Genomic DNA, 26,812 nt, shown 5'->3' with positions numbered 1-26,812 from the left:
ATCACGGGCAAAGACGGAATGCCAAAAGAATGGGATAAACTCATGGAAGCCGCAAAGATTGTTGCGCAAACCGAAGAATCACTCGCTGGGAACAAGAGTTATTACTCTGAAGATCGATTCTCCAGAGGAAACACGCGCGATAACAACAAGCGCAACAAATACAAAAGTAACGATTGGAAGTCTGGGAGATCAAGAGGCCACGATGAAAGGCCGCGTTACAGGGAGGACGCGCTTGAAACAATTGACCGAATCGGTTACAAGAAAGCAGTCAAAGATGATAATCGTGACAAGCACTGGACTCCGCTCATAAAAACGCCAAAAGAGGTATTGATGACGGAGAACCACGATTTCAAGGCTCCCAGGCCTATGACAAACAAGAAGGGGCAAGACCCAACTTGCATTGTGATTTTCACAAAGACTCAGGGCATTTGACCGATGACTGCTATAGTTTGCGCCAAGAGATCGAGAGAGCACTTAAAAGTGGTAAGTTAAGCCACTTGGTGAAGAACGTGCGCAAAGAAACTCGCCAGCTCCAGCGCCACGATGAAGGAAATCACAAAAAAGTCCGACGCTTAGAGACCCACATGGTCAACGGACCGAGATATAGCGCAAAAGAGAAGGGCAAGCGCCCCTATGAGCCTGCATGGCAAGAGCAACAGGTCATCTTTCCGGTAGTGCGCGGCAGTCCTCGCGCCACACGACCCGTCGTCATTACCGGTATCATCGGCCATTATGAAACGGAGTACATATTCATTGATCCAGGAAGTACAGCTGACATCATTTATGAGCAGTGTTTTAACCAATTGGATGAAGAAGACAAGGCGAGACTCGAGCCAGTCGACTATCCCTTGTCTGGATTTTGCAATGAGATGGTTTTCCCACTCGGTCAGATCAGTTTCCCCGTCACACTTTCTGACGGGAAACATTCAAGAACAACAAGCGTGAATTTCATGGTGATGCCAGTGAAATCGAGGCATGATGTGTTAATTGGGAGGGAGACCCAAGGCGAGCTGAACATGGTGACTTCAACTCCCCACTCTGCGATAGGGTTCCCAACCAAAACGGGAGTAGCAATCATCTATGCCAAGAAGGAAGTAATGTCAACTGAAGAAGTGCGCCCAGCGAAAGCGGCGAAGGTTTCCACAACCGAGCCCGAGAAATGGGTTTTAAACCGCAAATACCCAGAGCAAACAGTGACAATTGGCCACGCCATTTCGTCAGACATCCGAACGCGTTTAAAGCAATTATTGTTCCGAAATATGGATATCTTTGCCTGGACCCCGGCAGACATGACCGGCGTCCCGCGCAACATAACCGAACATTGCTTAAACACTTACCCCTTTGTTGAACCAAAGGTCTAAAGAAGGCGCAGCTTAGGAGCAGACAAAACGAAAGCATGAATGAACAAGTATGCGAGCTGCTCAAGGCTGGGATCTTGCGAGAGGTACGTTATCAGAGTTGGGTCGCGAACCCGGTAATGGTTGAAAAGTCAAACGGCGGATGGCGAATGTGCGTAGACTACACCGATCTCAACAAGGCATGCCTAAAAGATTGTTATTCTTTGCCTGAAATCGACAAAAAGATAGACTCCCTAGCGCCATATAGATGGAAGTGCTTCTTAGATTGCTATAAAGGTTATCATCAAGTCCAGATGAAACTCGAAGATGAAGACAAGACAGCCTTTAGAACTGATCTTGGAATCTTTTGCTACACAAAGATGCCTTTCGGCCTGAAAAATGCTGGCGCAACATACCAACGCTTGATGGACAAGACCTTCGCAGGGGACATCGGGAAGCACATTGAGGTTTACATCGATGATCTAGTGGTTAAAAGTCCCGAAGAGGACTAAATGTTGAGGGACATCGAAAAAACGTTCAATTCATTGCGCAGTGTAAATATGAAGCTGAATCCAGCCAAATGCTCTTTTGGCATGGAAGAAGGGAAGTTTTTAGGCTTCATTGTCACAAACGGCGGTTTTAAAGTGAATCCAGAGAAAGTCCAGGCCATAGAGCGAATGCCATCGCCGCGAACAATCAAAGAGATGCAACGGTTGGCCGGCCGCCTGGCCGCGCTTAACCATTTTCTTTCCAATCATGCCGCGAAGTCGTACCCCTTTATCAGCACGTTGCGCAACTGTGTGAAGAAACAAGAATTCGAATGGACCCCCGAGGCAGAGACAGCTTTTCAGCAAATGAAAGAGTGTCTGATTGAGCTCCCTACCCTGACTGCACCGTTCGGCAAAGAACAACTCATACTGTACTTGTCTTCCTCGGATAAGGCAGTAGGGTCGGTATTATTGGTGGAGAGAAACGGAGTTCAAACTCCAATTTATTACGTCAGCAGGGTACTCACTGACCTAGAAACAAGATATTCCACGATGGAAAAATTGGTTCTCGCGCTGCTACACGCCTCCCGAAGGCTGCGCAGATATTTTACAGGGCATGTGATAACCGTGCTTACCAATTTCCACATTGGCACGATATTGCAAAAGCCAGAGACATCAGGGCGGTTAGCAAAATGGGCCATCGAGCTGGGGGGCCATAATATCTTGTACAGGTCGCGCCCAGCCATTAAGGGCCAGGTCCTAGCCGACTTCATCACAGAAGTGCCGGCCGATAAAATCAAAGAATGTGAGCTAGTGGAGACTCCCGAAAAAGACGTGACAGATGAGACTTGGATGCTTTATACTGATGGGGCCTCAAACGAGGACGGGGCGGGAGCAGGACTGCGCCTGGTGAGCCCTGAGAATCACGAATTTACTTACGCCATCAAGTTGGACTTTAAAAACACCAACAACGAGGCGGAGTATGAAGCATTTCTGGCAGGCTTACGCCTCGCCATCAAAATGGGAGCTAAAAACCTACGAGCACATGTTGATTCACTCCTGATAGCCAGCCAAGTTAATGGTATATACGATGCAAAGGGCGAAGTCATGGCCCTGTATTTAGAGCAGGCAAAAGAATTGCTTCAACAATTCAAGTCTCACAAAGTAATCCACATCAATCGCTCCGAAAACAAACCAGCTGATGCCTTGAGTAAGCTTGCTTCAACTTCTTTTCAACACCTTGCCAAAGATGTAAGAATAGAAGTACTCAAGAACCCATCAGTGTTGCTGCGACAAGTGAACGTGATTGAGATGGGGCAACCATCCTGGATGACCCCTATAATCCAATATTTGCAAGAAGGGATACTCCCTGAAAACAAAGCGGAGGCGAGGAAGATTCAAAACAACGCCCTGCACTACGAAATGAATGGCGATATTCTGTACCGAAAATCCTTCTTGGGGCCACTACTGCGCTGCGTGGACCCCCAGGATGCGAACTACTTGATCAGGGAGATCCACGAAGGGATCTGCGGCATCCATTCGAGACCACGCATGGTTGTCGCAAAGATCATGAGCGCGGGATATTACTGGCCAGGGATGCATGTCGATGCCCTGAAGGAGATCCGCAAGTGCTACTCCTGCCAGCGGCATTCTCCAAAAACCCTGCGCCCCAAGAACGACCTTATCCCTGTATCCACTGCATGGCCTTTCCAGCAGTGGGGAATCGACATGGTGGGACCCTTCCCAGAGGCTCCTAGCACCGTAAAATTTATAATAGTAGTCGTGGATTACTTCACAAAGTGGGTGGAGGCCAAAGCTCTGGCTTCAACTACAGCTATGATGGTGCGCAAGTTCATTTGGGAACACATCATCTGCAGGTTCGGCCTACCACTCAAGATTGTAACCGATAACGGTACCAACTTTGCATCTGAAGACCTCCAGAATTGGATGAAAGAGATGAAAATCGAGCACACTTCCACATCCGTTGCGCATCCTCAAGGCAACGGACAGGTAGAAAGCGTGAACAAATGTATTGTCGAGGGGATAAAGGCCTGACTGGGCACAAGGCGAAGAGGCTGGGTAGATGAGCTCCCGAGCATCTTGTGAGCTCACCGAACCATGCCAAAAACTAGTACCGGCGAGACCCCTTTTAGCCTAGTCTATGGCTCAGAAGCGGTTATCCCGGCTGAAGTTGGCCTACCCTCCCCGCGCTTGACAGCAGTCAACGCAATCGACAATGAGGCAGAGAGACGTCTTGACTTGGATTTGTTGGAAGAAAGGCGCGAAATCGCGCGAATCAGAGAAGCCAAGTACAAAACGCAACTGGAGAGGTACTACAACACAAGAGTACGCATCTGTACCTTCACTCCAGGAGAATACGTCTTCCGAGACAATGAAGCATCAAATGCCGAGCGCCCAGGGAAGCTAGCACCCAAATGGGAAGGCCCATACTTGGTCCACGAAGTGCTAGGCAAAGGGGCTTACAAGTTACGCACCCTAGATGGCCACATCTTACCGCGAACGTGGAATGCGCAACAACTGCGCAAATGCTATATGTAACTCACCTCGGCCTTGAGCCTTTAACCGCTACTATCGGCCACGCGCCTTTTTACTTTCCTATGTTGGCTATACGCCCTTTACAATTAATGTATGTTGGCCTAAGCGCCCGTTTCCAAGTCAATGAAAGCATACGACATGTTTTCTATTACTTCTTTCGTTACAAATGCATGTTAAACTTCTGATTAGCACAAAAACACTCCAGCAACTTACAAGCTCTCAAACAAGAACGCCTCCAAGGTCCTCTGCGAACAAAGCGCGAGACCGGGCAGTTCCACTTACTCGAAAAGACTTCCATTTATTCGAGCTAATTTAACCTAAGTTTTTAACAACAGTGCAATAATTGTAATGGGAAAGAACAAGCAAAATTCATTCAATATAAAACAAGCGCGACAGCGCAACGTTGTACATTCAAGGAAAGCAAAAAATTACAAGGCACAAAGCCTATCGACAAAGCCTATTCGAGTTCATGTTGATCACCATCATCATCGCCGTCATCATCGTTTCCACCGTCATCATCACCATCTCCACCATCATCGCCAGCTGGTTCCTCCTCATCTGATAACTCAACAGTCACCGGTGGATCGAGAATGGCCTTGAGACGCTGACACCAGTCGTCTTTCTTTAGAGCCTCCACAACCAAGTCCATTACAGGCAATGTAAGGTTATCATAAGCACTCTCAGCACGCGTCAACTCGGCGTTAGCCTGGTCGGTCACCGAGCAGTGGCTCACATCAAACTCTTGTCCAAACATCTCCTCAACGTGTTGGGCACATTCCAGATAGCCCCCTCGATGACCCACTGCGCGTGCAGCATCTGTCAGCGCAGCGACAGCGCGATCCAGCTCACCAGCGTTGAGGATAGAGTTGGCAACCTATAACGAAAACAGAACATTAAAGACAATTCCTAGCAAATTAAGCATATAAATATATATAAGTACAAACTTACCAGCACTACTCCGCGACTGCGCATCCACTCGGCCTCAGAGACAAGTGTATCAACGATACCTTGCGCCTCAGAGTAGTTAGTCTGCGCTACATTAAGGGCGGCGGCACTGACAGTGCGCGCCTCTTCAGCAGTGGCAGCCTTAACTTTTTCCGCTTCGAGGTCGATCTCCAAGGACTCGCATCTATCAATCTGATCATTCAGGCGACGTTTCAGCTTAGCAATTTCGATATCCTTGGCCTGTAGATCCTTATCCTTACTAGACAATTGCACCTTCACATCAGCCAACTCAACCTGAAAAGCGACAAAAGACTTAGGCTATTTTGTAAACAACATAGCAAGAAAGAAAATAAGTGGTAAGCTAACCTCAATCTGCTGCTTGGCAGCCTGTGCAGCTTGCGCATCCTCGACCTTCGCAGTGAGATCAGCAATCTTGGCTTCAAGCTCAACAATCTTGTTGCGAGCCGCGAACGCGCGCTCATTATCTTTCTCGCAGATGCGCTTAAACTCGGCCTTCTCCTTGGCCAGTTGCTGTTCGGCAGCTTGAAGTTTATTTTTCAGGCCCTCACGCCCCCATTCCTCCGCCTTCTTATCCGCATCAAACTTGGCCTTCTCATCATCAAAGGCGGCTTTGGACTTCTCAAAATCGGCGATACGCTTCAACATCCGCTCGCGATAACCCTCCCAATCCGCCCGCTCCCTAACCATCGTTCGCCACTCACGAACTATCTGATGATTCGCAGCGCGGGCATTGGCTTCCCCGATGACGTAAGTTCGATACAACATCTCATGGGTCTTCGCCCTCTGCCAGTTAACCTCGCCGGGAGTAAAAGAGTTTAAGAACCAATCGCGGCAGGGCCCAAACTCCTGAAAAGTGTCCCTTTGCTTCAAACCCCAGGGAGCTTGGTGAAGAGCGCTACCACGTTCTTCCTCGGTGTAGCTCTTATAATAGATATCACCGAGGGTATCCTTCGCCCCAATGACTTGTGGATTGTAGCCCCCAGCCCCACCAGAGCTCGCACCACTGGAAACATACCGACCCGACCCCTTGGTAGTAACTATCTTTGTGCTATCATGAGCCTCAGTATGCGCGGGGTGGGTAGGTTTCGTTACCTCAGGCTCCGTTCTCCTCTCAGGACCCTTAGTGATTTCAAAATCTGGATCGTTTACAGGCCTTTCCATAGCCTTCTTCTGCTCCCTCTCTTTCTCCAAATCAGAGGCTCTCTTCCTCTTCGCCTCTTCAGCCCGCCTCTCTTCCTCAGCCTTCTTCCTCTCCGCGTCTTCAGACCTCTTATCTTCCTCAGCTTTCCTCTTTTTCTCTTCCTCAACTCTCTTCCGACGCTCCTCAGCTTTTCTCTGCGCCTCAGCAGCCTTAGCCACATCCCCCTCAGTAACATTTTTGTCCTTAGCAGTCTGGGAAGATTTGATGGTAATCTTCGGCCTCTTCGGCTCTGGCTCAGTAAAGGTAACCCCCTTCTCAGGGGTTTTCTTCTTGATCTCTGCACGAACCAAGTGATTAAGCAAAGAAAATTACAATTAGGAAGAGAAGTCAAGAGCTTACCAGGAGAAAATCTATAGAGAGAGCGCAAGTTGCTCGTTTTCCCAACCAAGGGAATCGCACCAATCACCGATGCGGAAGCCACACCAGTGGTGGTCTCGCTTCTAACTCTTTTTCTGCTGACCAACTGTGCAGCAGGCTCCTCTTCTTCTTCAGCTTCCTCTTCTTCATGCGCGACAATGGAGGGAGTTGCACCAGCATCAGAGTTACGAGAACCCGCGCTTCCAGAGCTCCTTGAACCACCCGCTCCAGTCTTCGTCTCAGCTGTGCGCGACAAGCCTTTAAGTGAATCACTAATTATCACATAATTCTTTAAGTCACTCTGTCGAAGGCGAAGAGTACCTTTACGAGCTGCACCAGCGGTTGCGCGACTACTACCAGCCCCCTTTACTGGTCACCTCGGGATCCAAGTTGATTTTCTTCTTCTTTTTCAAGGGTTTTTTCTTCTTTTCTTCTGGGTCAACCCCCAAGTCGCGCAACACACCTGCAAAGATGTTAGACCACAGACTTAGCTCGCCGTTTGAAGACCCTACAGACTACTCGCTGGAAAGATAGAAAACCTCTTTCCCAGCAGAAGTCACAGAGCGCAAAGGACGAGGTTTAGGGAATTGCGCACCTTCGGTTGCAGTAGGCGGCGAGGCAAATGCATGAGCAACCGGGTACATGAAATTGCTTCTAATCTGCTCATACCAGCTTTCCTCATCATCGAGAAGGGGGCGCACGCCCATGGACCCCCCATAAGTAGCAAAGGCAGCTTGGTATAGTTGCGCCTCTGCGCATCAAAAAGCATAAATAAAATAAAGCAGGAGACATACAACAAGGGAAAGCAGGAAAATAACCGACCTTGATCACCAATCTTCAGAACAGGCACTTCCTTGCTGTCCGGTGACCACTGGTCACTCATGCGCGCCGCCACCAATACATTTTCCCCAAACACCCGGTTAGGGGTAGGGGTCAATTGTTGATACCACCGTTCATGTTTTGGGATCAGAAGATCCTCCTTCAGCACCGGCTCACTCCAATCCCTGAAAGGCATGGCGATCGGAAGCACTTCTTCTCGAATAAAGAAAAATTTGGGTTTCCAATCATGGAAACTCTTCGGTGGGTTCAGCAAGATCTTCTTTGCAGCACCACGGCTGGCAAACGAGAAGAAACCCATCGTCCTTTGAAGCTGATAGAAGGCCCGGAACTTCTCAACAGATGGCTCGATGCCATGAGCTCGACATAAAAACTCAAAATGACGAACCCTAACCATTCCAAGAGGACTCATCTGGGAAACATGGAAGTTGTAGTGATGCAATATACTCCCCATGAAGTTCGTCGCCGGCAGCCTAAAGTTGCCTTGAAGAAAAAAATCTTCAAACAACGTGATGTAGCCCGGCGGTGCGTCGGCTGACATCTGATTTTGAGCCGGGATCAAGGACATTAAGTTGTACTTGATTTTCTTACAAGTGTTTACTTACAAGTGGTACAGAGGTTTGTTCTGACAAAGTGATTCGCCAAGGTCATTAATTTGAACTTGATGTAATACTCATATACGTGGTTGAAAAACAAGGTGATGAACTGATCCCCGAACCTAAAAGTGATTAAAAAACAAAACTTATTTTCCAGAAAAACCATTTAGATTAAAACAAACTTAAGTGTTTTGAAATCTAAATGGGAAAATAGTTTGTTGAAAGGGGAAGTTCTGATTGTTTATGCCTAGTGGTGGGCGAATTGAAGCGATTCGACATTAGTTGTCATCTTTCTGTACAGTTTGTTTTCAAATTTCTTTAAATGTGTTTGCATTTTAGGGGGAGTAAGAATTTTCAGAAAATCCAAAAACATTAGAAAATTTGAAAAAGCCAAAAATATGATAAAACAAAAATGAGTTTTGTTGTGATAAAGAGGAAATGATAGTACATCGGTGGACTGTCACAACATGCTAAAGAAATGGAAAGCTAAAAATGTGATAAACAATCTCACTAAGGATGTGCCAGTAGTTTTTTGCACATTCAGTAGATTGTGACGAGATATAAACCTAAAATTTTGCTTATTTCGTGGGTAACATTTCTTGGATATATAGGTAACCCCTGAAATCTTGTTTGAAAGGTCCCTCTTTCTGAGATACTAGGTCTTTATACTCAGTTATATCTGGGGTATTATCTCGGGACTTCTTCTGAATGGAAATTCTGACCTAGTCCCCGTATAATACTTTCTGCAAATGCTTGAAACATAGCACCGCACTCAGCAAAATGATAAAACAATAAAATTGATAATCATTGCTGTTGAAGAAAAGATCCTCTAAAGAGGACACACCTAAAGTCGAGCCGTCATCTCTCTGCTGAACGAAAGTTCTGACCTGAGCTCTCACGGTTTCGCATCTAACCCCTTTACAGATATCATCTGTGGTATACTCACATGTAAGACTGAATATTAGGATCTGGATACGGGAGTATATTCAAGTGGTGGGACACGCGAATAGGTTTAAGTTCTTAAAACTCTAATATCGTATCTCGAAACAGTTGAACTTTGTGTGAAAATTTAAGTGGACCAATATACTGACAATCTAAGTGAATCGTTTAGAACTTAAAATGAAATGAAGCTTAACGGTGTTGGTGATTTGTCTCATAAACTGATATGATCCTCTTACACAAACTCACAAAAAGATTGTCTGTAAATATTTCTTTACTGCATTTCATATTATTCAAAAATCCAAAAAGATTGTGTTTTAGCATAAATTTTGAAAAATTCAAAAAGATTTTTGACAACTAATGTTGGAAAGCTGATTTTCAAAATTCTGAGTGCTGAACATGATGAACAGGTTTGGGACAGTTTGTTTCATAATGATCATTTTGAGGGGGAGTTGGTTAAATCTAAAAATGTTTGAATATTCTTCTGCAAGTGATCACAGATATTCTGATTGTTTTGTGTAGGAGAGTCTGAGTTGGTGCATACATGTTTAATCTTAAAATTGTTATGAAATTTATTGTGTGAAAGAGATTGTGCAGGTTTGAGTAAGAGCTGGTTTAATCAATCCTGAGAAGCTTGTGATTGGAGAAAGCCAGATTTGAATTCTGAGCACAGTATGAGCCAGGCAACGATCTTGAACCTGTGAGAGACAGATTTTGATCCTAAAGCTAATGATGCTGATGAACTTAAAGAATGCCAGCACATCAAAAGGGGAAGTCTGAAGACATCCGAGAGAAAGATAGATGATTTGTAAGAAGCCCAAAGACTGATAAAGACTAAAGATGCGAAGACTCGACACTTAAGACTCGTCAACATCTGAGGGGGAGTCTGTTGGTGCATACATCTGTCGACTTCGTCTTGTATCGAGTCTTATACTAGATATGTTAGATCAGGGCACGTTGTACGAGAAAATAAAAGTTTTAGGTGTTTATTAGGCCGATTCCGCTTGAAATAGCTGATTCCGCTTGAAATGACATGTGTCACTTTCAAGCGAAATCAACAAATAGTGATTCCGCTTGAAATGCACATTGTCATTTTAAGCGAAACCCCCATTCCTATATATAGGCAGTTCAAGCGAAATCTCTTAGTTAGTTGAAACAGTTCTGATTTTGGATACCGAGGTGCTGTCGGTTTATCCTTTGCGTGTAATTTGTGTTATATCAATCAGAAAGCTGTTTAAAGTGATTTGCAAGCTGTTTTGAAATCTATTTCTCTGTTTCCGCCTTTGAAATAGATAAAAACTCCTCTGAACGACTCGTTCGGGTCTGAAAACGATCCTACATATTTTTATCACTACACGTGGCTTATTCGTTTTTACGATTTTTGATCGATATAAAATACGTGTCGATATTCTTTTGTGCATATCAAGACTTTATTTATTAGGTTTTATCTTTCAGTTGCTATAAAGTGTCGATACCGTAATGAACCAATATAGGTAGAGTACCACGGCGTGACACACGAAACCCACTAGTTTATTTTAAAATGTAAATTATATTAATATCTATTAATAGAAGGGTGAAAATGAATAGTAGATTTTGTGTTGGTCACATACGATTGGGTTCATTTGGAGGTGGAGGCCTCATCACCGGATAAGACACGTGCTGTCTCGTCTGGAGGGAGGTGGTAGAAAACCACAAACCCTATCATGGTGGTGTCACGCGTGTAAAGAAGCAGACCCACACACAAATGACAAAACCACACACAGAAAAGTTATAGAGACAAGGGGATTGAGGTAGGAATCGTTTTAGAGTGAGGGAGAGAGAGAATCAGAGAAGAAGAAGGTCGTCCATGGTTTCCGACCGTCCGGCCATCCTGTTCTGGTTATGGTGGTTGCAGAGGTGGTTACCAGTGACGGTGACATTGAGGGTTCCGTCGGGCGCCGCCAGGGGTTGTCATTGATGTTGTTAATGGTGGTGTTTTTGATTATTGGTGTTGACAGTGGGTGGTTGTCGTTGATCCACGGGTTCTCATGACGTTCGTCGAAATCCCTGATTTTGGCATAGCATCCGGATTTTAGGGCACGACGTTTGTCGGAACCCAAGACCGGGGCATGCCCTCTGGTCGGTTTTCACTGTGACCACTCAATAATGGTTAGGGTTTCCTAGCCTGAGACGTTGGTCGTTGCCGGTGTCCGCTCAAGGGCGCCTGTGGTATCGGCTGTGTTTTCGTCTCCATGGTAATCATCTTTGTTTTCTTTTGTTGACTATGGTTTTTTTTGGGTTTCCACTGTCAGGTTTCGATGATGGCTAGGGTTTCCTATGCTGAGACTAACAGAATTTGATGAGTTGTGGTTGCTTTTATCCACGGTTTATCGATGATGATAGGTATCTTAATCTTAGCTGTTCATAATTTGATTTTGAAACCCTAAGTCACTTACGTGTTTTCTTTGCTAGTTTGGGTTTCTGCATACCACGTATATTGTATGTTTATAAATCTGTGATTTGTAGAGTTCCTTTAATGATGGAGCTACATGCATTTGGTCTGTGATTTTGTTTTTGGCATCGATGTTGTGTGACCATTATTTGGCGTTTTGGATACTGAGCTAGGCAATGATGATCGTGTGGGTGTAAATCGAGATGATGATTTAACCGTGGCGTAGCATGTTTGAGAGATGGTAGATGTTCACCAGCAGCCTCCATTGCAACCACGGTTATCTCTTTCATTGACACCCTCTGAGCCTCTGATTCTATGCAGCTTGATGTTCTGTAATTTTCTTTTCATAATGGAACTGGTCACCTTACATATATGTGTTCGGTGATGATGATCGTGTAGGTGTAAACCGTGCTATTTCCAGTCTAATATCTGTTCTATTTTCTTGAATATCATGTAGTATACACCAATGGTCCAATATTGTAGACATCCATCTTCTTGGTTGCTTCATTGGTGGTGACAGCTGAGCTATACATATAACATATACATACATACGACTACACAATCATGGCTGTCAAAAGCATCAATTGGAGGCTTGGAGCTACGCAATATTCTGGTCCATTTCTTCAACATGACTAGGTACTTCTTTATCCAAGTTCTTTATAAATATGTATTCAAGATACAAGCTTTTTGCACATGGTACAACTTTTATTAATAAAAGCATTTATAATAGTATATGAATAATTAAGAGTTAATTGCCCGGATGGTCCCTGTCGTTTCATGTTTTTCACGTTTAGTCCCCACCTTTTGGAAATAGCAGGTATGCTCCCTATGGTTTGTCATTTTGTTACTCGGATAGTCCCCTGACATTTACTCCGAGGACTATCCGAGTAACAAAATGATAAACCATAGGGAGCATACCTTCTATTTCCAAACTAACTGACATCTACACAGGGGACTATCCGAGTAATAAAATAACAAACCATAGGGAGCATACCTGCTATTTTCAAAAGGTGGGGACTAAACGTGAAAAAACGTGAAACCACAGGGACCATCCGGGCAATTAACTCAATAATTAATATGTTGATTACGATTAAAGACAATATTATTACACTAATAGTCTAAAGCTTCAAATAATAAGATTTACAAGGTTATAGGCAGTAAACAATAAAAATGTGGGTCAGTTTCAAGAAATGGGGGTGTAAATGGGTCAATTTAAACAGGCCTATACCGAGAAATAATGAAAGCCTGGATGATAACCTGTTGTAATTATTTCAGATTACATAAATGTCAAAACTCGCAGGTGTTGGTGGATCAATGATAAGGAGTAGGACGGGAGTTCTAGGTGAAGGTGGACTTGGCCGTGTTTATAGTGGTGTTCTGGTAGACGGAACAAAAATTGCGGTTAAAGTACCTAAACGTGACGATCAATAAGGCAGTCTAGAATTCTTGGCTGAAGTTGAGATGCTCAGCCCGTTGCCCATAAAAACTTGGTTTGGTTGATTGGAATAGCACAGAGGAAAGAAACCGGTATTTTGTTTATCATCTTATGACAAATGGGAGTGTTGAATCCCAATTCACAGTAATTGTATGTAACATGTTTTGCAAATTCGGGTTTAGGGAATGGGATTATGTATCATTGAAGTTGAAAAGATTATCAAAACTATCATTGGTTTATCAAGATGGTCTATATTATAGTCTAAATTTGGTTATTCAGATCGATAAGAAAACCCCACCATTGGATTGGGAGGCTTGCTTGAAGATAGCATTAGGTGTAGCCCGTTGGGCATGGGCTACCTTACCTTACCTTACTATCAAAGTATATTCAACGATTTGATTTAAGGTGCGCTTAGCGCGCGCCGCAACATGCGCTTGGTATAAATCTACTCAATTCTAATTTATATCAAGATAAGTCTTTTATATCCATATATTGGTCTCTTACACGCAGGGGCGGACCTTATGTATATCGAGCCGTAGCACGGGCTACGGCTCAACTTTTTAACGGTAGTGTAAATTTTTTTTTCGGTTTTTATACCAAGGTTACCCCTGAACAACTACGAGGACAACGCTAAAAAAGTTTGTAAGCCCAAATCAGTTGAAAATAATAAGCCCAAATCCCAATTGTCCAATATGTTAGCCCAAATCAATTGAAGATTGTAAATAATAAACCCAATTGCCCAATATGTTAGCTCAAAATAATAAAAGATTGTAATTGCCCAACTGCCCTGAAGTTTTAATGCACGGCACGACACAACTACGAGGATAACAATTAATTGAAAATAATATGCCCAAATCCCAATTGCCCATTTCGTCTATAAACGATGATGCTAAATTTGTAAACTTGAATGGAATAAGTGATCTTGCACGTGTTATGGTTGAAACGGGAACACATAGTTTCTTGTGCTTAAATTTATCGTGAAGCTAGTTTTGCTTTTACCGATTGCAACCGCAACCGTTGAAAGATGTTTTTCGAAATTGAAGCTTGTCAAGACGGATTTACGCAATTGAATGGGCCCGGGATTTTTGAACAATGCTATGGTTTGTGCGGTCGAAAAGGATTTTTTACATGAAGTAAAAGACGACGATGTGATGGAACGATTTCGAGCTATGAAAAAAAGAAGTGGACAAATCTATTAGGTATTTGTTTTACTTTATTTATTTACTAGTTTAAGAACCCGCGAGGTTTGCGGGTGGACTAAAACACAAATGAATAACTATAATTTATTCAAGTAATCGTTTGAATTAAATAAACGTTCAAGTAATAATCAATTAGTAAACTACAATGAGACAAATAATGTAATATCTCGAGATACATGATGATGCAAATTTGTGTAATATTGTGTTTATGGAACATAATAATGTTATTATGATTTTTATGGAACAGTTACACGGAATGAAAGATCGTTTGATGAATGAGTACATGGAGATCACAAGTCACGAAATACTTCTTTGTAAACTACATTTGTCGTTTTATTAGTAGGTTTGCCGTCATTGTCCAAAATTATTCAAATGCCGGAAAAAACTTCCTTGTAGACTACATTTATTGTTTTACTCCTTACATTCCCATCTTTGTCTAGTCTAAGATCCCGCGAATTTCGCGGGTGGACTAACACACAAATATTTAACTTAAAATTGTTGAAATAATCCTTTGAAAGAAATAAACGTTCAAGTAACGAAATGATCCCTCTACCCCCAGGTACGTAATGTATCCAACCCGCGGATACGTAATGCATCAAAATTAAGCAAATTCAACATACATTTAAAGGCATTCATTTCAATTAACTTAATAACAAACCTCCCACGCTTGCTATCCAACGAAGACGAAACACGTGAACTCAACCCTAAATTCTCCGCAGTGAGTAAAAGATCAGGTGAACAGAACGAAGACGATGAAAACTCCCATTTCGAATCACCTTTCTTCCAATCTTAAACCCGCTCCTCCTCTTTCTACTTCTCAACATCATCATCGTCATCGTCGTCATCATCATCCACCTTGGGTAATGTCAGTTTATTCTCAAACGCCTTGATCAAACTCATCACTCTTCCGGATCCAGTTCCTGCATCCAACAACTTCTCCCGTCTTCTCTTCTCACCTACATTAAGTTTATAAAATTTAGAAATTGATTTCTTGATTAAAATCAAGAACCTATCATTTTTATAGCATATAGCAACAAAAATTAGACGTTTCAAAAATCACATAATAATAGTAACTGATTGATTAGAAAAAAACACCACAAATAACCAATAACTACAATACCTCAATGGTTTTGACAGTGGGTTTGTTGAGGCGTTTTATGTGTTTGTGAACTTGAAACTTCTACCTTGAAGCAAGTCCAGATCCAGGAAGAACATTATTCCAAATTTTAATCCCCAAAATTCAATCAAGTTTAAATTACCAATTCAACTATTAAAATTCAAGTTTTAATCACTGTACTTCAAATTTCATTCAACATCAAAAGTCACCCGTTCGATAAAGTTTAATAAAAATCAAGTTTCATTTAACATAGTTTCACATAATGACATCTAAACTGAACTAAAATAAAAAATTTCTAGTTGGGAGAGGAAGAAAAATTAACCTGGTGTAGTGGTCATTGAGCATCCGGCTGGTCGCAACTGCAGTAGCCAGACTGCAGCCATGTAGACCAGTAGTGGCAACTGGGAGCAGTGACCAGTGGGGATGAGTTGATTGCCTCTTCGCTGTTGCTCAACTGTCGGTCTTATTTGCCTCTCTTTTTTTGTTGCTGGTTTCTTCTTCGCTTTCATTTTCCACTGTTCACTGACGGGTGGTCCATGGGACAACCCTTAAGTGTGTTAAAAGACGAGTGAATCCCTCATTTGATCATGTAATTGTCTTGAATTGGATAACTACGGTTGCTTGTGTTTCAGGTACATTTAGAGCTTAAAAGTATGGAAATAAAGCTTCGAATAGACACGACTGGATTGTAGATTGAAAGACGGAGAATAAATGAAAAAAAATAAAATTTTGGAATTGAATAATTAAGAAGATAACATGATAGAGGATGAAATTACGAGAACGTAGGCGAAAACGGTGAAGAAAACGGAGTTGAAACGAGAAAGTTATGAAGAAAACAAAAATTGATTGCTGAAGCCTACCGTAACTTACGGTGGTACCGTAATTTACGGTAGACTCTGACAAAAATTGATGCCGTAACTCAGTGTAACTCCACCATAAATCATTTTAAGCCACCGTAACTTACGGTGGTACCGTAATTTACGGTGGAGGCCAGCGTGAAACTTGTAACTCCCTCATTTAAGGTTGTTTATGGTGCATTTTCATCATCTAATCATTCCCATTCGTTTTGTAACTCCTAAGGGGCGAATTTGGGGTGTTCTAAGGTGTTCTTGAGTGATCTAAACATGAAGACTTTGTTTTTGATTCCAATGGACAAAGGTTCGATTGTGATGATGGTTCATAACACTATGAGCGGCTAGGTTTGCTTGGTGATCGTCTCGGATGTAAGGTTTTATTTGTGACAATTATGTTTGTTCTTTAATTTCTGGAATATTAGACTGTGCATGTGTTGTTAGTTTATTATGGTGTTTGATTGGTTGTTTGTAAATTGTTGATGTATGTTTGATCATAGTTCTAAACCATACGTTCTTGGTGCCGTTGGCAATCGAGATATCATGGGAGGGATTAGGGTTGGATATGTGTTGATTGGTCATCGGGTAACAACCTCGCGTTCTAGGAATCCGAGTACTTAGTTCCCTTTCATCACAAACAATTGATCTTACATGAGCCATGTCTATGTGGTTCTTTCCAGTTGAACATGAACGTTAGTTGTCCCTTAAAACCTGAAACTCGGGATGATCACTATCCTCTTATCTTGTTACAAAACTTAACCTTGATTTGTAATCTAATTTAGTTTAATTTAGTTAATTAAAACCAATCAATCCAAACATTGAAATTTATTTTTCTTTCAATTTAGTTTACTTTAGTGAAGTTAGACATACATCGAGATAACACATATTCCACAAACTCCCTGTGTTCGATACCCACTTACCGCTAGCTAATTAGTTGTAATTGGATTAAATTTGATTGTGACCGCGACATCACGTCAAATTTTGGCGCCGTTGCCGGGGAGTAGTGCGCAACGTGTGTTATCTTGTGTATTAGTTTGAAAAAAAAAATAAAAAAAAAAACCAAAAAGATTTCTTTTATGTTCATGATTTACACTTGGTAGTTGAGTTGTGTTGTGCAGGATGACAGGGCATTACACAAATTTCAGCTTATTTACGTGTAGATTATGCGGGGGTCCACGACATCCATGTATTGGTTGCCACGAGGCTCACTACAGGAGGGCACATGGAAAACCGGTGTCTTATGTTTCACAGCTTCCACCTCCATCATACGTTGACGATTATGAATCAGAAATGGAGGATGGCTATTATTCATATGGATACGAGCGGGACGAGGAAGTTTATTATGAGGCAAGGATGGATGGTCTATGTTTTTGTTGCGGTCGCGATCACACTTATGATTATGATGTGTGCCCGGTGTATTCGGAAAACCCGAAGTATTGGAATAAAAAGATGATGGAAGCGCGCATCTATAGACCGTATCAGGGATATCGACAATATCATCCCGAAGAATATTCTGAGCCCGAGGGTGTTTATGTTTATGAGACCGGGGAGGAAAAAGAGCTTGCTGTATTGGAAGTAACTTTGTCCAAACTCGAGCAATATTTAGCAACACCCAATCTGTCCGATGTAGACCGAATCAACTGCTTGGTTTCTAAGTGTCATACTTTAAAATTGAAGATAGAGATAGAAGAACGCCTCTCACCATTACCTGACGATATTAGAGATTATTCTCACATGAAGGAGGAGGTTGTGGAGGATAATACCACACCAATGAGTCCTTTATCTGATGAAGAGTCACTTGTAGATCAGACGATGTGTGCAGATTATGAGGTAGAGCAGGCTGATGGGATGGATATGTGCACCGAACCTCTTCCCATATCAATGATTCAAATTAACAAGTGTGGGGAAGAGGGTTCGAGGAACAAGATGAGAAGGGTGAAACTACCAGACATTAAGGTATATGTCATGAAGTGGACTAGCAAAGCCCGTAGGAGCAGCTTTAACATGCCAAAAATACTGACAAATCTATGGAGATGGCATGTAAATTTCCGGGCATTTGTTGGAAATGCTGCGGGTAAGTGTGCATTAAGACCACCATAACGCATATCAGGTATGGTCTGGCTGAAGACCTTTAAACTTAGCGCTCTTGGGAGGCAGCCCGAGGTTGTAGAGTATTGTATTTGTGTTTTATTTAGTTTTGTTTTGCTTTTTTTGGTTTTGTTGTGGTGTTGTGTTTGTGTTTTGGCAGGTTATTACGTTTCAATCCTCGTGGATCCAATGATTCAAGTGTGGGGATGTTTGGCAACATCCCCATTGAGATATCGGCGAATCCAAGAGATGTTTATGAACCGGTCCGATTACCGCAGCTGCATCACTACCAACACTGCTGATTTACTAATCAGGTTGTGTCTTGTTCTCATTTTGTGCACCTTTGTATATATTCATGTTTAAGTTTACGGTTGGGCGGATGGGTGGTGTTTAATGTGTTTGATGTGTTTATGGATTGTGAAAGTTGGTGGTGTTTTTAGTTATATATAAAAAAAAACCAAAAAGAAATTTGTGGTTTGAGTTGAACAGCTTTTGGGTGATGTTAAAGAGTTAAGCGATCAAATCTTCCCAAAACCGTACATTGGGGTCAATGTATCCCAAGTGTGGGGATGGGGAGAAATTTTGAGGTTTTTGAAAATTTTTAAATCAAGCTAAACAATGTGAGAATTTGAACACCGTGGATTAACCCCAAATGATGCACCGGCAACCCTTAATACCCTTTGTTCTTGGTGAGAGTTGAAGCCACACATGTAAATAAATAATACTTGTCTTGATGAGAGTGGCAACGGGTGGGGGTGCATAAGAACTTGTGGCTTAATACGGTTTGAGTCCTTAGTTGAATGTGAATGTAAAAAGGATAAGGGCAACTAGGTAGCCTCGTCTTGGTGAGTGCGAGTGTGGGATTTGGGGGGGTTGGACCTCATTAATTATATATATGAGCATGGTTGCGAGAGGGGCGGGGGTTTGGACATTTAGTTGCCCATTTTGTGCCTAAAAGCCGATCATTTGTTACCCCTTAGCTAGTTTCCCAAAAATTTACCCGACTTAACCCGGTCTTATAGTGTTAGTAGTTGTTTTAGTAGTGTGTAGATATGTTATAGTGTTATGTTGAATATTTGATTGAAAAAAAAAAGAAAAAAAAGAAAAAAAAAGAGAAAAAAAAGCAATGAAAAAAAAAAGAAAAAAAAAAGTGAAAAAGCAATGAAAAAGAAAAAAAAGTGATGTTGAGTTGTCTTGTATATAGAAGTTATGTCATGTTTATTGTTTGTTTCATTGTGTAATAAAAGACCGGGTTAAGTCCTTCGCTACTACATGTATATTCCATTTCCTACCCATACACCTAGCCACGTTACAACCTTAAAACCCTTTGATTTGCATTCATGTTTGGCACTTGTTAGGAGAAGGACCGATTTAGGTACAAGCCTATAGTTGTAAACCACCCGTTTGCCTTTTGTGTGTCTAGCTCATAGTTGCTAGTGCTTACTTGTTGCCGAGATGAGAGACATAGCGAGGGGTGCATTGGTTGGGTGTTAAAAAGGGGTTAGTAAAAGGATTGTTTGTTTTTGCTTGGTTTACATTGATCGCTTGTTTTGAAAATGATTTGTGGGTTGCTTGGGGCAAGCAACGGTTAAGTGTGGGGATGTGACGGGTGGTCCATGGGACAACCCTTAAGTGTGTTAAAAGACGAGTGAATCCCTCATTTGATCATGTAATTGTCTTGAATTGGATAACTACGGTTGCTTGTGTTTCAGGTACATTTAGAGCTTAAAAGTATGGAAATAAAGCTTCGAATAGACACGACTGGATTGTAGATTGAAAGACGGAGAATAAATGAAAAAAAATAAAATTTTGGAATTGAATAATTAAGAAGATAACATGATAGAGGATGAAATTACGAGAACGTAGGCGAAAACGGTGAAGAAAACGGAGTTGAAACGAGAAAGTTATGAAGAAAACAAAAATTGATTGCTGAAGCCTACCGTAACTTACGGTGGTACCGTAATTTACGGTAGACTCTGACAAAAATTGATGCCGTAACTCAGTGTAACTCCACCATAAATCATTTTAAGCCACCGTAACTTACGGTGGTACCGTAATTTACGGTGGAGGCCAGCGTGAAACTTGTAACTCCCTCATTTAAGGTTGTTTATGGTGCATTTTCATCATCTAATCATTCCCATTCGTTTTGTAACTCCTAAGGGGCGAATTTGGGGTGTTCTAAGGTGTTCTTGAGTGATCTAAACATGAAGACTTTGTTTTTGATTCCAATGGACAAAGGTTCGATTGTGATGATGGTTCATAACACTATGAGCGGCTAGGTTTGCTTGGTGATCGTCTCGGATGTAAGGTTTTATTTGTGACAATTATGTTTGTTCTTTAATTTCTGGAATATTAGACTGTGCATGTGTTGTTAGTTTATTATGGTGTTTGATTGGTTGTTTGTAAATTGTTGATGTATGTTTGATCATAGTTCTAAACCATACGTTCTTGGTGCCGTTGGCAATCGAGATATCATGGGAGGGATTAGGGTTGGATATGTGTTGATTGGTCATCGGGTAACAACCTCGCGTTCTAGGAATCCGAGTACTTAGTTCCCTTTCATCACAAACAATTGATCTTACATGAGCCATGTCTATGTGGTTCTTTCCAGTTGAACATGAACGTTAGTTGTCCCTTAAAACCTGAAACTCGGGATGATCACTATCCTCTTATCTTGTTACAAAACTTAACCTTGATTTGTAATCTAATTTAGTTTAATTTAGTTAATTAAAACCAATCAATCCAAACATTGAAATTTATTTTTCTTTCAATTTAGTTTACTTTAGTGAAGTTAGACATACATCGAGATAACACATATTCCACAAACTCCCTGTGTTCGATACCCACTTACCGCTAGCTAATTAGTTGTAATTGGATTAAATTTGATTGTGACCGCGACATCACGTCATTCACCCTATCAACTCTCAATAATCGGTGAGATTATGATGCAACTGCATGGGATTGAATACAGTTAGTAAGTACCAACACATGGCAGGCTTAAAAATAAAAAAAAAACCTATACCACTTGAAAGATAATGCTTGGGACAGGAAATGTGAAATTTCATACAAATACCTACCTAGAGCGGTGATTATAAACTTGATGAAGATTCATCTAATCTCTCCACATTCCATTCTTTCTATAGATATCTTTTTCCTAGTTTAGATGCATAAAATGAAATCTAGACAATCGTAACATTTTTATGGCCATTAATATTATATGTAAATGCCTTGTCTTAATCGAATCTATTATAAAGTCAAAAGAAGAATGTTTCCATAGTCGAAAGAAGATAACTGAACTCTACATGTTTGGAAGATTAAAAAACCCATTTGAGATTAAAAACCTACCTGAAATCAGCTCATTCATAAGTAAATAGGCCGCTATAAGTCCAAACTTTTCACAAGGCTAACCCTAGTGGCGGTTCACCGTGGCTAGAACCCATGAGTTGTTCGTCAAAATGCAATAGCTTATAACATTCTTGGTCTTCGAATCTTGACCCTAGACCATGTCTTCATATTTTAACTAAATTACTATGAAAACTACGTCAAAATGGAACATAATCATTTAATGCAATGCCAGCTACTCACCTACTCCAAATATCCAATGCCCTTTTGATTTTTGTTATTTTATCAAATAATCAAAAGATAGAATATACATACTCAGTAGCCTTGTTGTTGGAAGAAAAGACTTATAAACCTCAGTAGCATATTCTAGTGCCTTTTGGCACTGTATTTTTTCAACACTCTAGGAAAAGAAAATAATTGAGAAGTCTACTCTTCCTCCTCACTATCATGCTGCTGTCTCATACGCCTCTCTCTTAGTTCTCAAAGTATGTTGTTTGTTTCTTATTTCAAGAACTGTAAAAATCTTCCACCAGAAACTAAAAATCAAGATAGGAATCAAAGAAAATACATGCAATCAAAAGAGGATCAGAAGTTAAAGCCAATAACCATAAAGAAAAATACACGAAACACTTCTGTCACCGATTGTAAGTAACGTTGCTGTAAAGTTGCTTAATACAAATTTTCAATTCGGAGTCATGAGACGCCAGCGTACCACCGCTATCCACCGACTATGAAGATTTTTTAGCTTCCGTCCCTCAACAAATATAATTTTGATTATAATATAATTGAAAACTTGCAAGTTGGAATGAACTTGCAGTTCATTCTCCTAATTCATTGGTTGAAAGTGAAAGCATTAACAAACGGGGATACCTGGACGTTTGTGTTACATTAAAAGGTAACGATAGAACTCCTCTCCCGAGTATTACAATCGCTTTCAGCCAATACCATCAATATTTCAACCTCTTCTAGGTCTTATTTCCGGTGATGCTCCGCTACCTACTGCCAATGAAATCAACCAAAGAAATATTATATGAATAGTAAATCCCATTTTTTTACGATTTGATCAATGTTTTCATCGCAATTAAATCTTAGAACATCAAACATATTATGATTCATGATCCAAAAGTCAAAACCAAAACATAACGAAACCCAATATAAAATAAGACCAAATCTTCCTAATTGTACATCATTAAAATATCCAAATTTGCTTTTAATCACCAGCTAATTAGTCTATTATCCAAATAGCAACAAATATATAAAGGGGCAAACTATAAAGTTTCTAAATTTATCAAAATTTAAAGAAATTAAAAGCAAAATAAACAAAAACAGACAAACCCCAGATGAAAAAGATGACAAAAAATTACAAAAACATATGATGAATCAAGAAAGATCATACCTTTGTTCATGGGTTTTCAAGAAATTCTATTTCAAGATTCTTTAAATCTTCATATGGTGTGTTAATAAGAAGACTTTCTGTTACAGAGAATTCACAATCACAATGTTGTTTTATTAAATTAAAATAAAAAGGGTAAATTTGTAGAGAGAGAAACATTGCAGAGAGGAGAGAGGAGAGTCAAAAGAGCGGAGATTGTACGTGCAAAGAGGAGAGAAGAGAGTCAATGCATTTCACTACACTGATATCTTAAACAATTTCATTAGAATTAGTTTCTTAAGCGTGAATATGAAGCAAATCTCGAGACTAATTTCAAGCAGAAACAATCATAGAGAGTTTCTAGACTCCGTTACCTACTTATAGTCAAACAGAAACATTTTACTTAACACAGTAAACCTAACATTTAGTAAATATCATCCGTCCATATCCAAAACATAAATTAGGACTAATCATAGACAATAAAGACATCAAAATCTAAACAGAAACCAATACCTTCACATCGATCATCTCATTAAACCTAAGATGCATCTGAATCGCCTTGTCTTTCGTGTTACACAGTCGTAATGAACTCGGACAACTTTATGCTCCAACGCCTTTGCTCGAGCAGTCGAGCCGCTGACTCTTCGGTTGTATTTCGTTGTATTCAGAATCATCTATGCTTAAGGTTCTTCAACGCCTCTGTTTTCTGCAATTAACTATTAATGGGAGCAATTTATAAAAATATCAGAATGTATATATAATAGATAATTTAATTATTACCAGTTCAGTCTTTGAAACTCCCAATACAATCTTCAAGAATCCAGGAACCATCGTTGTTGAAGAAAAATAACATTAACATCAGGCAACAAATACTACTTAATGGAGTAATAAACCATGGTATGTATTCAAACATCACTAAATTTTCACACCGTGCATAATGTTTGTGTTAGAGCGGATCATATTATTAACATCAGATGAGAATGCATAACAATTTTTAATATGTTGTTCAAATTCTTTGGATTCATATAATAATGCTATGCTAAAACTAAAACACCAATATAGGGAAACATACATCATAAATCCATGAGTTCTGTATCATATAATTGTAAGACAAAAACAATAAATCGATTATTATATATGTCTGAATGGATAATGGTTTCGGATACACTATGACACTTAGACAAAACTATGATTTTGAATTTCGGATAACTAAATAAGCTTTAAACCACAAATATAGGAAAACAAACATCATAACTTAATGAAAACTGTATCAAATCATACACCACCAACTTAGTAATAAAAACAAAAAATGATTAACTTATTCGACTTTGAAATCATATAATTGCAATTAAAACCCTAAAACACAACAAAAAACGGCTGCTGCTAATCAAGAAATAAGACTACACGAAGACAACAATTAAAACCCTAAAAAAACATAATCCGCCAAACATCATAATCGTCTATTACAAATCCTAATGAACAAACTGTAAACAAAAACAACATCAATCGGCGTTTCACTTTCAATATTGAGTATCGACGGTCAATGTATTCATCAACAAATGGAATCAAAAACATAGAATCAATAAACAACAAAACCGTTAATGAATCGTTCAATCAACCATAAAAGAAGAAGATATCAGGATCATTACCATCGATGATGATCACTATTGACTATTTGAAGATTGAATAAACCTCGTCACACAGGATAGAATCAGAGCGAAGGAAGGCGAATCAGCGATTTAGGGTTTCGGAGTATGATGAACGATTATGTGAGAATGAGAGAGAGAGAGAGAGAGAGTATAGAAAAGCATATGTGAGAAGCCAACTTTAACCAAGCCCTATTAGCTACGCCATGTTGAATCAATTGGAGCGGGGGGTACAATCAAAGTGAAATAGGGAAGTGAATCGACCAATTGCCGCCCAAAGAAGAAATCTGTCTACTATTAACTTGACAGGTGGCAAAAAATGGTTTAAGGATATGCCAAGTGGCCAAAATTGTTTTGTTTTAATATAAGTAATAGATTTATTGTCATTTTTTTAATATTGTACGATTACACGGTGAAAAAAAATTGGGATACCCCTGAGTTAATGTTCTAGTTCCGCCACTGCTTACACGTGTCAAAAAGTGGCTCCAAATCATTAGAAGTTACAAGTTAAAGTTTTAGCAAAATCACACCTCCCTTTTTAAATATTCTTCCCTCCTTCCCACTAACATGGCCACCACCTGTCGTTGGAAACCATCAAAATAGCCACTTTTACTTTATATCTCTAGTGTTCCATCAACCACAAACAAAATCACACATCATTTCTTCCTATGGCTCCTGTAACCCTTTTTACAGCTTTCATTTTTTATTCTTCCACTAGCAAACGAGTCTAAACTCGACGATCCAGGCAGGCGCTCATTAACCAAACATCGATACTAGTATTCGTGTTTTTTTAATAGTTTTCCATAGATATAAAACACTGTTGATACATATCATAACTTTATTTTGTGAGATTCTCTCTTTTTAATTTGCTATAGCGAATGCCGTTATCATACCTACAAATTTTCAGCTGCATCACGACCAGTGGCGGATCCAGGATTTTTTTCCTATGGGTTCAAATTTTTCGGTAGTCAGGTTTTTCACAACCGAACATTGGAATTTTGGGTCGGGTCGGTTGAGTCGGACACAACAATTCATGGTCAAACCGATGTTGCCGTTTATACCTCATAAAAAACCGATGTTGCCGTTTTATACCTCATAAAAAAAATTCCTTACAATCCTTTATGCGACGTTTTAGGCTACTTAGTGCACTAAAAACTTAAATTATAAAATACTGGTATAACTAATAGTTTCTACCATAAAGTATAAAAAGATTTTATGGAAATGCATACGTCAAATATTCACTTTTATATAAACCAAAACACTTTACTTATTTGTTCATGATTTCCAGTTTCCTCGATGCACCTTGCTTCATAAATTTGCCCAAAAAGTATGTTAATTGCTCAGATTGTTATTTGAACTCTAATATCATGTTTTATGCTTTTATAGTTTTATGTGATCATGTTTCTGCTTTTGTTATTTGGTCGACCATGACCATATAAAACAATTGGTTTCACATACGAAGACTTTACATTCTGGAATTAAAAAAAAAAGAAAGAAATGGGAATCGAACCTACCACCTCATGGCTGAAAGCAAATAGCTTTTCCACTGTAATAGCTTTTCAATTTTTGTTATGGGTTCATCTCTTAATTTATTTATGGGTTCAGTTCAGGTTTTTATATATGTTTTCTATAAAAGTTTCGATACTCATTGGGTTCGCGTGAACCCGTAACGATGCATATAGATCCGCCCCTGATCACGACTAATCCCACTAGCTAATTTATATCTAAACAACCACCTAAGTTTTTAATTAAAAGATAAAAGAAACCATGTACGTCATAAAATGCTACGTAAGCAAAACAACAAGTGCAACCAGCTTTAAGTTCTTTTTTTTATATTAAAATAAAGTTAACAACTATGTTTTGAATTTACCAAAGTCATTTTTTTATATTAAAATAAAGTTAACAACTATGTTTAAATTTATCAAATTCAGTTAGTTTAAACATAAAAAACTGAGTTGAGGTACTAGTATGTAAAAAAAAGCTTCTTTGGTTTTTGCCCTTTTTTAATTTATGTAAAGACAAGTTTAATTTATAGGGTTAGGTTAACGTACAAT

The 26,812-nt window shown here is 40.2% G+C and overlaps 2 long non-coding RNA genes across 2 annotated transcripts; both read right to left on the bottom strand.

The window, feature by feature from the left end:
• Nucleotides 1-22,508: 22,508 nt before the first annotated feature.
• LOC118483249 lies at nucleotides 22,509-23,660 on the bottom strand. Its single transcript, XR_004870051.1, has 3 exons — nucleotides 23,626-23,660; nucleotides 23,137-23,213; nucleotides 22,509-22,736 (listed from the first exon to the last, which is right to left on the bottom strand). It is a non-coding gene; the product is annotated as an uncharacterized LOC118483249 (long non-coding RNA).
• A 9-nt stretch (nucleotides 23,661-23,669) lies between these two features.
• Nucleotides 23,670-24,914, bottom strand: LOC118483248. The gene is made up of 3 exons (XR_004870050.1): nucleotides 24,762-24,914; nucleotides 23,893-23,922; nucleotides 23,670-23,828 (listed from the first exon to the last, which is right to left on the bottom strand). It is a non-coding gene; the product is annotated as an uncharacterized LOC118483248 (long non-coding RNA).
• Between the last annotated feature and the right edge of the window lie 1,898 nt (nucleotides 24,915-26,812).

Source organism: Helianthus annuus, chromosome 10 (assembly GCF_002127325.2).
Source record: "Helianthus annuus cultivar XRQ/B chromosome 10, HanXRQr2.0-SUNRISE, whole genome shotgun sequence".
NCBI lineage: Eukaryota > Viridiplantae > Streptophyta > Magnoliopsida > Asterales > Asteraceae > Helianthus > Helianthus annuus.
This window is presented reverse-complemented; position numbering and strand designations above follow the sequence as displayed.